Source organism: Lissotriton helveticus, chromosome 10, assembly GCF_964261635.1.
Source record: "Lissotriton helveticus chromosome 10, aLisHel1.1, whole genome shotgun sequence".
Classification (NCBI taxonomy): domain Eukaryota; kingdom Metazoa; phylum Chordata; class Amphibia; order Caudata; family Salamandridae; genus Lissotriton; species Lissotriton helveticus.
In genome coordinates, this window is record NC_136071.1 from 546835109 (window position 1) to 546850053 (window position 14945).

Genomic DNA, 14945 nt, shown 5'->3' on the forward strand with positions numbered 1-14945 from the left:
TTTTTTCTAACTTTATTTATATTTTTAGGTTTTGCCTTAGCCATGCGTACGAAGTACGCATGCGCTAGCAAAACCTCTTGAGTTCTATCTGGGGTGATGACCCGCCTCTGCCTATCATTGGCTAGCTCCATAAATGGAGGCTAGCCATTGGGAGGCAGAGGCTGTCAATCGCGCTTTCTCTCGAAAACGCGATTCGGGGGCGTTTCTGGTGCTTTTTTTAAGACCCGCCCCTTTGTCCCGGGCCGCGCTGCGATTGGCTGCCGGCCCGGGACACCCCCGTGACGTCATTCCCGGGCCGCGCTGTGATTGGCTGGCCGGCCCGGGACCTGACTTGTTGTAACTACTTAGAAGATGCAACATTAAGCCAATTTCTCAAGGAACTTTGAAGAGAATCTGTACCCTAAAATTATTGTTAGCTCGGTGTTATGTATATGAAACTGGAATGCTAAGGTTGAAGCTTAGCTTGGAGGGGAGCTGTAATGTCAGACTATTACTTGCGCCTTTCGTGTGCGGTACAGGCGCCATTTTGAAAAGGGGAAAAAATCATTGAATATTGTCTGACTCGTGTAACACGTTCAGAAACACTGCATTGACGTTGGCGACAGCACTAGGTGCTCGGCGAGGGTGACTGCACAGAAGACTGACATAAAAGAGAGACATCCTCTAGTGTGCGTCTGCTGTGAACAGGAGCTGCATGCCCCCTCGCAGCTGAATGCTGGTGCCGCGTTTGGCGTTCTTGCTACGCCGTTCCTTCCTGCTCCGCAGGATGGAGGAACAGCAAGGATACAGCCGACCGCTGTGTTCCCGGAAGCCACGGCCACCGAAGGATACCTTGCGGCACATCAAGAACCTGGAAAAGCGGCGGGGTGTAGACCGCCCGGGGCCAGCAACTGTGTACCTGCAGGTGGCGGGGTCGGGTAGTCGCGACGCTGGGACTTCCATTTACGTTTTTTCAGAGTACAACAGGTAAAGGGGAGCACGTGTGATTGGTGCGCGTTGTTTTGCTTCATGGATGATGCAACTCAGTGTAATGATTGCACCGGAGACAATCATTACGCTGAGGGTTGCCACACTGTCTGCTTTTGGCCACACCCACTTCTTTACATTGTCAGCGCTGTTGTCTTTGGCTGTGCTTGTTTTTATTTGCATTGTGCGCGTGCCCAGCTCGGCCGCGCTTAATTAATGTGCCTTGATTTTTATTTTCCAGTTCTGCTTTATTTACTCTATTTCGGAGCTGTGCGAATGAGGTGGCTACAACTGCAGATGGCGTCGGGCTTTGCGCTCACCCCCCTTGCAGTTTGACTAAGAAACGGTTGCAATTCAGCTTTTGCTTTGTTTATTTGTATTCCCTGATCCCGTTATCAATGTTTTCCATCCTCCCCCCTCCCGTTGCCTGTACCAACCCCCCCCACCCCAGTACGAACTGTGTCTAATGTGTTCCATGTTAGACACGAAGTAATTTCATATAGCTGAGTGGGCGAAGTCCAAAAACACGTCTGGGAAGGTGTTGTTGTGGTGGGCTGCTCCTCTGCATTGGTCCCAGTGAAATGTTCTACATTCGATCTTAGGAAATTTTTGGGAAGTCAAGAACCTTTCATCATGGCAAATAAGCAAGTTGAACCCGAGCAGAAGTTTGAAGGCTGCTGCTTGGTGGAGGTCTGGTACCTCACTTGTGTGGGTAGGCTTGGTGCCTGCAACAGGACATGGAACAAAACACAACATAAACACATCACAGTTTTCCTCTGCAAACTGACCCTTTATAGGTTTTGCCTGGCGTCAGCTGCACAGCAGCGTTCGCGCAGGCGAAATCTCATGTTAGAAAATACTGACGTCTTCTCAGATATTAATATGGCACATGCCTCCGCTCTACTCTGCAGCTATAGCGCTTCTTTAGATTCTGCCAGCATGCGGAATTCAACTCCCTCGTTGATGCTGGAGTTGTATCTTCCCGCGCCAGCCAGCTCTCACGCTCCTTTTGCCAGAAGCAGCTGGCTGCAGGTTTTCGGCTTACAAAGTTTCAGGACACACAGTTGTGGAGTGTCGGTCCCCTTGAGGCTGAGCGATGTTTTCCGGGGCAGTTCTGCGACCTCTTCCGGTGCAGCGGTGGTTTTCTCCAGTATTGGCTGGCCGTGCTGCTCGTTCCAACCAATCGCAGGAGCTTGGAGGGAGGTGCAGCCAGACAGACACTCCCAGCGCGGCACCCTGGCCTGTCCATCTCAAGAAACCCAGCTTTCCCAATTATCTCTCTCTGGTTGGCGATGGTTAGAGTTGGAAGCGAAGTAAAAGAAGAAGCCTGGTGTTCTTGGGGCGGGAGGTGAAGTTCACTCTCGGGTTTCTCCAGATTGTGAGGCTAACATCAGTGTTTCCGTGTTGTGGATGTTCCCCCGCCCCCCTCCCGCTGTCCGTGTCTCCGTTCCCACCCCCCCTCCATTGCTCTCGTTCTCGTTCGTTCAACAAGGGTCCGCGTTGCATGGTCAGGCCGCTCACGCGTCGGGTCAGTGGTTGCCTTTGGCGCCTCTGGCGGTGAGTCCCCTGCCCCCCCTTGTGGATGCTATGGTCTGCTGGACACGCTGGCATGTTGCGGTGAGTGCCCGGGCATTGTCTCCCCCCCTCACCTGCAGTCCCCGAGGCCGGAGGGTGTGTTTTGTTGCATGTTCTGTTGCCCCTGTCGGGGGGGGGGGCGGCGGCATTGGGGTTGGAGGTGCCTTGCGGCCAGAGCCGGGTTGCGTAGTTGTGGAGCTGGGTCGGCCCGGGACAGCTTGTGTGCGGCTCAGTGGATGGGTCTCCGGGGAGCTCTTGCACAATTGTTTATTTGTCGTAGCACTTCGGTGCCGTCTGTGCGACACGCTGGGCATGAGAGCCAAGTTCATTGTCCTTCTTGGGGGGGTGGAATGGGCTGACTTCCATTGGAGGGAAGGCGGGTGTACTTGGTCATGCGCTGCTCCTGGGCGGCTCATACGGTGTGTACTCGGGGTGTTGCACAAGTTTTCCATGCATACCCTTTTTATTAGGTTTTGCCTGGCTTCCCTGCCCCCTGGCTGCGCTTGCTTCCCTGGCTGCGCTTGCTTCCCTGGCTGCGCTTGCTTCCCTGGCTGCGCTTGCTTCCCTGGCTGCGCTTGCTTCCCTGGCTGCGCTTGCTTCCCTGCCTCCTGGCTGCGCTTGCTTCCCTGCCCCCTGGCTGCGCTTGCTTCCCTGCCCCCTGGCTGCGCTTGCTTCCCTGCCCCCTGGCTGCGCTTGCTTCCCTGCCCCCTGGCTGCGCTTGCTTCCCTGCCCCCTGGCTGCGCTTGCTTCCCTGCCCCCTGGCTGCGCTTGCTTCCCTGCCCCCTGGCTGCGCTTGCTTCCCTTCCCCCTGGCTGCGCTTGCTTCCCTTCCCCCTGGCTGCGCTTGCTTCCCTTCCCCCTGGCTGCGCTTGCTTCCCTTCCCCCTGGCTGTGCTTGCTTCCCTTCCCCCTGGCTGCGCTTGCTTCCCTTCCCCCTGGCTTTTGCTTGCTTCCCTTCCCCCTGGCTGTGCTTGCTTCCCTGCCCCCTGGCCGTGCTTGCTTCCCTGCCCCCTGGCTGTGCTTGCTTCCCTGCCCCCTGGCTGTGCTTGCTTCCCTGCCCCCCTGGCTGTGCTTGCTTCCCTGCCCCCCTGGCTGTGCTTGCTTCCCTGCCCCCCTGGCTGTGCTTGCTTCCCTGCCCCCCTGGCTGTGCTTGCTTCCCTGCCCCCCTGGCTGTGCTTGCTTCCCTTCCCCCTGCCTGTGCTTGCTTGCCTGCCCCCTTGCTGTGCTTGCTTGCCTGCCCCCTCGCTGTGCTTGCTTGCCTGCCCCCTCGCTGTGCTTGCTTGCTTCCCTGCCCCCTCGCTGTGCTTGCTTCCCTGCCCCTTCGCTGTGCTTGCTTCCCTGCCCCCTTGCTGTGCTTGCTCTCCTGGGTGGGTGTGTGTGGCTCTGGGTGGGTGTGTGTGGCTCTGGGTGGTGTGGCTGGCTGTGTGTCTGTGGCTCTGGGTGTGTGTCGCTGGCTCTGGGTGTCTGTGGCTCTGGGTGTGTGTGTGTGGTAGTAATTGCTGTCTGCTGAGCTCATCCAGTAGGGTAAAATAGGTCTCACATTTGTGAGAGATTAAGCTATTGGCAATGTAAATGACAATGCCATTTATTTATCTGTTTTCAAAACCAACACATAAATAAAAAAAAAATTCATTTACAATGCCAATAGCTCTAACTTTTGAAAAGGCGAAACCGTTGCATTGTAAATGCTTGTTTTTTAAAGTAACCAACCGGTTGCAATGCTAATTTCTCATTCTCCACATACACAGTGTTAAAACATTATTATACGTAAACACCATAATCACTTTCCAAAAATTCGCTATCACTGTCTATGCACTCCCCAATAGGTATACTGGTATTAATTGATTATGTCTTTAGGCCAACACATTAGACTCAGCACATTTTGTGTACATGAGTGGGCGAAACTACCCGTCCCCAGAAGGGTCATCCCTATCTGGTTGTTGGGAATTGGGAGTGGTGTCCTTATCTAGGAGTTATTGCTTCAGTTGCTGCCAGATTTCACGGGGCCTGGATGTGGCGGGTTGTAACGTAGCGTATAGCTCACAGTTTGTATTACAATAGATAAAGCTGTTTTGTCACACTTTCAGTGTGGGGGTGACTCTGCTGCCCTAATGGATCGCCATCTCTCTTTTTACCAACAACAGGGCAATTGCAACAAACCTACGCACAGGTTTCGGGACCTTGTACACTTAACCCATCAGCGCTATCCCTGGTTGAGGGTCAATGATGGAGTGCACCATTTGCGATAGTGCTGTGAAAATGCCCCTCCAGAAGCTGCCAATCCTGTCACAGTTCCAGGTCATATGGACGTAATCCACGTGTTATGAATGACATTTGGGGCATGTGTGGGTGTGAGACAGGTCCATTCTGTGCATTTTTGCCGGAGTCACATATGCCCTCCATAAAAATTTGAAATGGATTTGTTTATGTCTATTACTGAGGGATACCTTTTGTGTTTAAGCGCAACAATATTCCCATTGTAGGTCTGGCAGCGGGTTCCCAAGATCCCGTTCCCATGCTTTACGAACCTTGGTGTCCCTGCTGGGGACTAGAGCCATACTGGCCCTGTATAATTGAGATATAAGGTGTTCCTCCCCCCAGAGATGGGAATTGTTCGTTTAGCGGAGGGATACTGTCTGGTTCTAATGGAAATTTCAAGGTCTGTGCTCGCAAAGCCCTTTGCAGTCTGTTTAGTATAAATAAGTCTGTATATGGAGCTTCACGGAAGCGGGTGTCTACCGTCCACAAGTATACATGTCCCCCCAGGAAGAGCTCACCCACTATGACAAGAGAGTATTTAGTAAGAGTGCGCCGAACCAGCTTCTCCTGAGTGATGGGCAGCCATAGGTTATTAGCCAGGGGGATAGCTGAGGAGTACTGTGACCGTCTACCAGTCAAGAAGGCCAGCTTCTTTCAGGCCCAGCTAGTGGCAGACTCCATTTATATATCCTGGGGGTCTCTAGAGACGCCCATTGGCAGTATCGCCACCAGCTGGGTCAGGTCCACGAGGTCCGCCTCAGGCCTTGCGTATGGAATCCAGGCATCGGGGTGATACCAATGGTGTACAAAGCTGCACTGAGCCACTAGATAATACATTTAAAAAGTAGGGACCCCAAACCCTCATCTTTTGTATGGCAGGGTCATTGTATCCCAGCTGATCCTGGCCCTTCCGCCACCCCAGACCAGTCTGATGATGGTGGTGCATAGTGTCTGGAAAAACGTATTTGTTAGAGGAATGGGAATGTTGTGGAACATGTACAAAAATGTGGGCAGTACCACCCTTTTAATGATAGCAACACGTCCCGCCAGGGAGAGAGAGTTTTAGCCAACGTTCCACTTGTGATTCAAGTGTACTTAGCGCTGGGCCGTACTTCAGCCGTATAATCTGTTCAGTCTCCCTATGTTTATGTATTCCTAGAAATTTACCAATATGTCACACCATGCCAAGGGGAATTCGCAGTCCATGATCGCTGTAACACTGGTTAAGGGGACTTGCTCTAATTTATGCGGAGCCCAGAGAACACCCTAAATCGGATTACTTTCTGATTATTGCGCCAGATTCTCCTGTGGGTGACGGACGTAAAGTATAATGTTGTCTGCATAGAGCGTTATCAGGAGTGGACCTGTTTTGAATTGAACCCCCATGGAGGTGGCGCTCCTGTAGATGCCGAATTAGGGGATTGAGTGCGATAATGAAAAGCAGGGGAGATAGTGGACAGCCCTGTCTCGTGCCGCGTGACAATTGGAAGGGAGAGGATAGGGTGCCGTTTATTCATAGTCAGGAAGAGGGTTGTGTATAGAGTAGTGCAGTGAGCACAATAAATTGCTTAGGCATACCCATTTTACTCATTGTGGCTAGTAGGAACGGCCGTTCTCGGCGTCTGCCAATGTGGCAACAGCTGGGACGTTCAGCGTGATCCTATGCAGCACCGCAAATAAAGTGTGTACATTCAAGGCCGTTGACATATGTGGGACAAAACCGATTGAGTTGGTGAGATTATTTGATCGAGTAGGAGAGATAATCGTGTTGCAATCATTTTTGCTAATATTTTATTATCAAAGTTAAGTAAGGAAAGTAGCCTGTAGGAGCCACAAATCTGAGGATCCTACCCAGGTTTGGGGAGCAATATGATAACTGCTTCGCACAAGGAGGGTGACAGCACTTTGTTTCCAAGTGCTTCTTCATATACTTCAAGGAGATACGGGGCAAGCAGGGTTTTATATATCTTATAAAAATTACTGGTTTAGCCGTCGAGGCCAAGTGCCTTTGTGCCATTCATGGAGTCAATTGCATTGATTATTTCCTCGGTTGTGAAGGGCTCCACCAGGAAATGTTGCTGAGCAGATTCCAGCCATACCATCACGATTTCCTCCACATATTTTGTTCTTTCAGCTGCATCGTGTAGAGATCAGTGTAGAGTTCATCCCGTATGGCTGAACTGCCAGTTATTTGGGAGCCTGCACTGTTTTGAAGACTAGTTATGCACAGTTTACCTCTGGGGGCCGCAATTGCTGTGCAAGCGTGCGCCCTGGCCTTTCCCGCTCCGCTTACCTTCTGGCATTGGCATATTTGCTTAAGAATTGTGTTTCTGTCTCTGCTGCCTCAAGGAATTCAGATAGTAGAGTCATCCGGCGACTAAAAGTCACTGGTGTTTCACTCTTTGCATGCTCCCAGTCTAAGGTTTCTAATTGCTCCTCCAAATGGAAGATCGTGCATCTGAGGTCTTTTAGGATACCGGCATGTTTTGAGATACAAATCACCCTCATGTAAGCTTTAAACGCTTCCCATACTGTAGCCCAGGATTTGACTGATCCACTATGGCTGCCTGAAGCTCAGTGCGAAAGATCCCGCCGAGCACCGCCTGCCCCGGGAATCTACAGTGTCTCTCACACCCACCAGCTCTGGGCACTTGAAGCTTAAGGGTAACTGGAGATGATCTGGCAGTGTTCTGGGGAGGGGGTGTATAGCGTTGTGCCATGGTACCATATATAGGGACAGCAACCAATAATCCAGGTGCGTCCAGGTGTCTTATGGTGCAGCATAATCTGTGTAGGTTGGCTCATCTGAGTGATAGTGGCACCACACATCTATTAAGTTATGTGTCTCAAGGAGGTGTGTAATAGCTCGGCGTGCCTGGGGTTTGGAGTCAGGAGTGTTTGCTGTGCTGTCACGTTTAGGGTCTAATAATAGATTGAAGTCACCCCCCATGCAGATGTAGTCCGCATCTACCTGCTCAAGCTGGGCATGCAGATTGTGAAAGAAATCTGGGCTATCTGTGTTGGGTGCATAAACACAAACAAAGGCCATGCGGTGCCCCGTAAGGTGGCCCACCACCATGGTATAGTGGCCCTCAGCGTCAGTGCGGATCATCGAAGGTTGAAAGGGTATACGCTTATGTATCAAAATGGTGGTCCCTCTGGCATATGTGCTGTAATTAGCGAAGTATCGGTGTACCCCCATGAGCACGCGTATCCAGCTGTTGTCACCTGCTGGAGGAGTGTCTTCTGCAGGAAGACTATGTCTGATTTTTGTCTTTGCAGGAAGTGCAGGACCTGTTTCCCTTTTTGTGTATTATTTAATTCCCAGGTGACTAGTGTTAGTTCCTTCCCTGCCTGGTCATGTGGTGAATTCCGTAAGCTTGGGTGTGTATGTCTAGTGTTGAGGCGTGTGAAAACCAGCAACCATAACAAGTAACCAACATACACTTCAGACTAAATCCTGTAGCCCTTATGCCCCACCCCTTCCCATCCCTGCTGTACCCATAACAGGGAAACCCCAACAAAGAGAAGTTGCTGATCATATATAAGAGTAGAAGAAAGAGAACAAAAGAAAATAAAAGACATTCCTATCTACTTTCCAGCAGAAAAAGTGATACACACTGAAGGGGTGGCAACCCTAGGCCAGTTACCCGACCTTGTAGAAGATTGCAAATTCGAAAACAAAACATTATTTCTGCCATATTTCCAGTCACAGGGACATTCTCACACCTTTATGTCGTTATTCATCCGCTCATGATACATGGGCTTCTGGTGGTCATACATGCGGGCAGCAGTTATTCTGTGGAGAAGAGGTCCATGCTTGCTCCGGAGCCACTATTCGGCAGGGAGTCCCCCAACCGATCCCATCTCCCTACCCCTCGGGACTCCGAGTGTTCGTGGCAGAATTCCTGCACCGCCGTGGGAGTATCAAAGAGTCCTACTCTGCCCTCCAGCATCACACGGAACAAGGCAGGGTAGATCATGCCATATTTGAGGCCCAGATTAGGCAGTGTGGCCTTGAATCCTGTGTATTTCTGTCTGGCCTCCTGCACCATGGCCGTGAAATCAGGATACAGGGAGATTGACGATCCCTGCCAGGTAAAGCTGGCCCTTCTCCGTCGCCAGCTGCAACACGGTGGACCCACTGTGTATCTTTAGTGTATTGTGTTATGTTGGGAGTTACACATTTGGGTCACTAAATATTACCATTTAGGTCCTCTTTGTGTGTGATGATTGATGACATCCTCAACGTTCACCGGGTTGTAAATGCGGCACTGTGCAATGTTTTGACATTTGTGCAATGCAAAGCTGAAGATTTTTGTGAGGCCCAGATTTGTGACTCTTACCTACTAAGGCACAATCACTACACACACCGATGCCCATCAGAACGAACACCTGCTTCAGAGATCAGTGAGTACAGCAGCTTCAGATCCTGGCAAAGTTGAAGGCTTGGAGAACCAATGAAGCGAGTTAAGGTGTTCAGTATTAACACAACGTGCTTAAGATCCATTCAGTGTCTGGTGTGTGGTTAATAAGTGGGGAGTAGCCACACTATGCCCACTCCCTTTGTTAAACAGTGGACATTTCCTTCCATAGGATATCTGCTAATATAGAAAGTCGTATAAAGCACGCCAGGTTCGCTTCGATGTGTGAGGGCATTCATCCTTTTTAAATAAAGAACCAATGATGTTACAATCGTCTAGCTAAATAAACATTTAGGGACACTCACTTTGTCTTTCCAATTTTCTCAGGTGTGTCAGATACTTTAGTGGCATAAATAGCTTGCCTAAAGGCAGTGGAGCCAACCTTCTAGCCACTAGGAAGTCTATGTCTACTGGGCAAAGATGTGCTTGTTCGAATAAAGAGTTTTTAAAACCCAGGGTTATAACCTGATTTTCCCCACCATGCTATCCCTATGGTGGAGAAAAGTCCACCTGTGGATTTTTCTCCAGATGTTGGACTGAGAGAATTTTCTGTTAGAGTCCAAGGTTCAAGTAATGAAACTTGAGTGGTGACTAAGATGAAGGGCAACACAGATACTTTAGTGGCATAAATAGCTTGCCTAAAGGCAGTGGAGCCAACCTTCTAGCCACTAGGAAGTCTATGTCTACTGGGCAAAGATGTGCTTGTTCGAATAAAGAGTTTTTAAAACCCAGGGTTATAACCTGATTTTCCCCACCATGCTATCCCTATGGTGGAGAAAAGTCCACCTGTGGATTTTTCTCCAGATGTTGGACTGAGAGAATTTTCTGTTAGAGTCCAAGGTTCAAGTAATGAAACTTGAGTGGTGACTAAGATGAAGGGCAACACAGGTTTTCTTGACTCCGAGAACATTCTACCAATCCCAGCGTGCAGAGTTAACAGTAGCAAATTGTATCAAATACATATAATGTGTTTTGTACACAAAGGTGATGGGAGGAATGCTTTCAAATAGTCTAACTTCTGGCAATCGCTCAGGGTAGCAGTCTAACCCAACATTTTTGGCGCACTGTGCCCCACTAGACAAAGACCCGCCTGTAATGTACTTTGGAGACATGGGGTGCAGAATCAGCCCTAGAAAACGGAACCAGCAGAGTTGGAAAAGCAGACTCTGGCAAGCACTGGAGGCCATGTCTCGTTAAAGGATTGCAATGAAACCCATCAACTCCGTCGGGCACGGCCGAACAAAAATGGGCAACCCTGCTGAGGTCCAGACTCACGCTGTCACTTTGTGCATAAGTCACACTTAGTAAAACCGTGCCAATTTTGTAGGCAAGGTGTGGACTTTCAGGAAGATACCTACGGTGCTTCAGGGGGAGAACACCTTCCATGAAGTGGACTACAGGGGAACAGACAATCACTCTTAGTGGATTGCAGCTTTGAATTCAAACTAATCCCTCATAGGACTGCGTATGATGTAAGTCTTACACGTGTTCTAACCGAGCCCTATAACCCTCTTCAGAATTTACTCTATTCTAGATGCGCAGATATCAATACAATGGTTGCCCCCACCCAGTGGCTCCAAGCGACATCGGAGACTGACGCGGATCCCAGGTTCTTGCTATTAAGGTCACACGCACAGAATCAGGGGAAGACTTACTGAGTGTTATTAAGTGTAATCAGCATACATGTGAGCGACAAGAACCCAAGAAGACTGTGAGCACTGTTTAGGGAACGTTCTCGAGTACATCTTTCAGAGACGTTTTAAGGCATGGGCAAAGTGGGTTCTGGCCGAGGGCCCCAGCCTTTCAAGGAGTCCCCTAATAGAGCAGCTCTGGTCAACAGAGTCTTGCCCCAATGACCGCGAGTAATTCTTAAACAGATTGTTTTAAATACCCTTTTCCTTTGTTTTGTTTTTAATGTGGGTGATGTGTGAGTCACAGACATTTATTTTACAGAGAGAAATGTTTTGTTTGTGTTACATACAACATCCATAAGAAAAGTTATTTTGGATCAAATGAGGACCTCATATATGGGAAATAGGAGGGTTGCACAGATATTATTTGCAATAACAATAGTGAGCTGCTGCTGTGTTATAATAGTGAAAACACACATTACTATCCCTAAATACTAGCATATTAAAATATAGACCAGTGAGCCTGTGCACTGGCAGTGACTTGGCCAAAGAGGGCATGAAAGAGCTGAAATTGAATCATTAATTCAGAACTGTTTCTAATAGGGAACCCAAAATATGCTCGGCCCCGTGCCCCCAAAATCCTTAAGATGTCCCTGCTTTCTTCAGGCCCCTGTTCAAATGCTTCTATCTGGATAGAGACGTACTTTTGAGTTCAGACTTTCACACCAGCTGCAAACCAGCATGATTAAGAAGGGTCTGTTTTCCTGATATCAAGCCACGGTTAAGTAGCATAGGTCAGTGCATGTTTGCATCACAAATTATACTTGTAACACCAGAGTACAAAGGAAGGGTTGATAACAGCCACAAGACACATTCAGAAGTTGAGCATTTTCTGCTGAAACAGAATCTGGGCAGCTTTTCAGACTGGCCCCTCTCCTTTTAACTGCCTTTTCTAGATTGCTTTTTAGTGCTGGGATATTCCTTATTCTATCCCCCCCATTCGCCCTGGAATGTACATGTTTCCCCACCTAACACCTTGAATCCCAATCATTCTATGTAAGGGAGCCCCTCTCCTGACATCCTATCATCTTGTCATGATAAAAATAGAGCATATCCCAATTTCTTGGTTTAACCATGGAGAGTCGACTCCATCCGATGTCATCACCAGTCTTAGGGTCTTTAAGGAACACACAGATCAAGAGACGTGCTGTTGGAGTCGGTTCAATTACACCGATAGGCAAAGTAGAACCTGCAGCTGCGGTGTAGGGCACACCATCGCTAAATGAGTGCAGATCAAAGGGAAACCGAAGTTCTGCTTGAAACTCCGGCTCCCTGGCACTGCCAGACCTTTCATATGCGTCGGAGACCAGCCCTGGGTAGTGCAGACCTTCCAATACCTTGACTAGGCAGCCCTATGGTGAACCAACCACTAAGTCATAGATTTCCAGCACCTGAGACAGTAGAATGTGCAACGTTGGAAACCTAGCTGTTCCCCCAACGCTTCTTGAACTAAAGGTGTAACCATTGTGTGGAGCGAGCCTACTATAGAGCGAACATGAAGATTTAGGTGTTATCTGCAAAGCAATTCTAGGAAAAGCTGAAAGAGAACATTAAGCAATCCAGAAAGTTTATCAATATAAATTAAAGAATTAAAAATGTGATAGGAAATGGTTAATTATAACTACAGTGCAGCTTTTGGAATCTTTTCATTTTGTTGTTCAATTGCACATACGTAGCCTCTGTTATTCTTGTCTTGACAAGACAGTCAAGGCAAGAATTGGCACAGCAAGGGCTGCCTTCATTCAGCTAAAGAACATCAGGAGTCCAAAGACCTAATGCTGCAAACAAAGATCAGGATTTTTAACAACAATAAAAAATTGCACCTTCTGTATGGAGCAGAAACTTGGAGGACAACAATGACCACCACCAAGAAAGTCCAGACCTTCATCAACACCTGTCGGAGGAAAATGCTCCAAATCCACTGGCCAAACACCATCAGAAACAATAACCCATGGCAGCAGAATTTCCAACTTTGTGCTCATAAAGAAATCATGAAAAGACACTGGGGCTAGATAGGTCACATACTCTGCAAGCCCCCATCATACACGACCAGTCAAGCCCTGACCTGAAGCGCTCGAGGGAAAGGAAAAGAGGAAGGCCAGGAAACACCTGGCGTCAAGGCCTTGAGACTGACTGCTAGGAGATGGGTTACACCTGGAGTTACATTGAAAGAAAAGCCCAAGACAGCTGTAGAGTCCTGATTGATGCCCTAAACCCTAGATGGGGTAGTAGGCATAAGTAAGTATGCCTCTGTAATCAAAGTTGGCCATTTTAGTGCATGTCTGATGTGCTTCCACAGACGTTTTTAGATTTTGGCTGGATTGAGATAAATATTATATTATATCTCTCTAGTGATCAATCTCACCAGGTAGAGTAATGGTTTCCTTGCTTGGTGGGAGACTATTTATATTATGAAGCAGGATTGTTGTTGGTTGCATGTTGTAGGCTTGTATCTTTACAGGATTCCTCAATAGACAGTGCTTACTAAATTAAATGCAAAATTACAGGACACCAAATTCCCCTTTGGCAAAGAGGACTGAATTTATCATTTATGATTGTGAAAGGCATTGACTTGTAAAATTGAGATTGTCAGAAGTGCCTTCTTGTTTGGTGATTGGCAGGGCTGAGATGAAACCCTTTGAGAGGAGGGCCTCAGCAGTGCTTGACAAAGGGCTCTTATGCAGAGCAATCTTGTATGCTCAATAGCCAACCTCAACTTTCTGCTACTCCAGCGGTGCAACCTGTTTATGGCATGCAAAACATTACACCAGGGTCTCTTTCCCCGGCAATTCACCGACTCCCTCCGAACCAGGAGACAGTTTCAATGTATCACAAACATTTCTGTGAAAGTGTGTCTGAATGTGTAACAATATTCTCTCTTCAATAAATTGTGCTGGTTGGGAACCAGTAACCCCCACACACACGTTGAGTGCCTCAAGGGCCTGCAACCCATCAGGGACAACTCTGAACAAATTCAGAGAAGGACCTCTTTGTGCCAGTTTCCTACACATCTGCTTAAGGATCTCATACTAGTCTTGCCACCTTATTCTCAACTGCTACAAGAATCCAGCGCACTCCTGCGAACCTGCTTACATCAGTCTAGCCGTGCCATCTTGCCAAGTGTCCTCCTGCTTACAGAGCAGGTCTACATTTTCTATGTCTGAGATGCCACCGCAATGGACAAGGGAGCATTGTCTGTTCATGGGTAGGCCAAGCTATGGAGTTATGTGCTTTCCTTTAGGACAGGGTTCTCCAAAGTCGGTCCTGGAGGGCCGGATCCATGCCAAATTTTTAACATATCCACATTTAATAACATGCAGTTATCTTAAAAATCTGGCATGGATCCCGCCCTCCGCGACTGATTATGGAAAACCCTGCTTTAGGAGTATGTCGCCGGCACTGCTAAATGCTGGGATTGTTGAATACTCCGGTCTTGATTCCACCTCATGCCTCTTTCTTGCGTTATCTAAGAATTCCTGTTGCTTTATCCCACTCTCGCTAGATTTGTTTAATCCCCGTTTTCTCCTTGTGTCACAGTTTTCATATCCTTTACTTTCTCCTGCCCTACTCTTTCCTACCCTGAGTCAAAGACAGATGATGAAAAATAAGACCCGGTCCCTAAAAATGAGTGCGGATGTCCAGCTCCTACAACCACCGGCACAAATTAAGTATTGCACACATTATTTAATTTTAAAGTTATATAGTTAGGAAAGTGGGCATAGGCAGACACAGGGGAGCTTATTCTGTCCAAAGCAAAAAATTAAATTGACCTGAGAAGGTGAAGTAATACCTGAGCCCCACCAGGATCTTAGGAGGGTTAAACATGGTGTCTAGGGGATGCACAAGATGATTATTATAGAATCAAGGAGACCGGTTTCTTATGTTTCTATTCCTACTTGTTTCTCAATTTTCTGCCTCTGTCTCTCTTACTCTGAATCAAAGTCTAATGATGAAAAATACATTTCAGTTCCCCAAAACGAGTAATGGTGCCTACCATCTGAGCAATCTAAGCCCTGAATGAAATAAATAAGG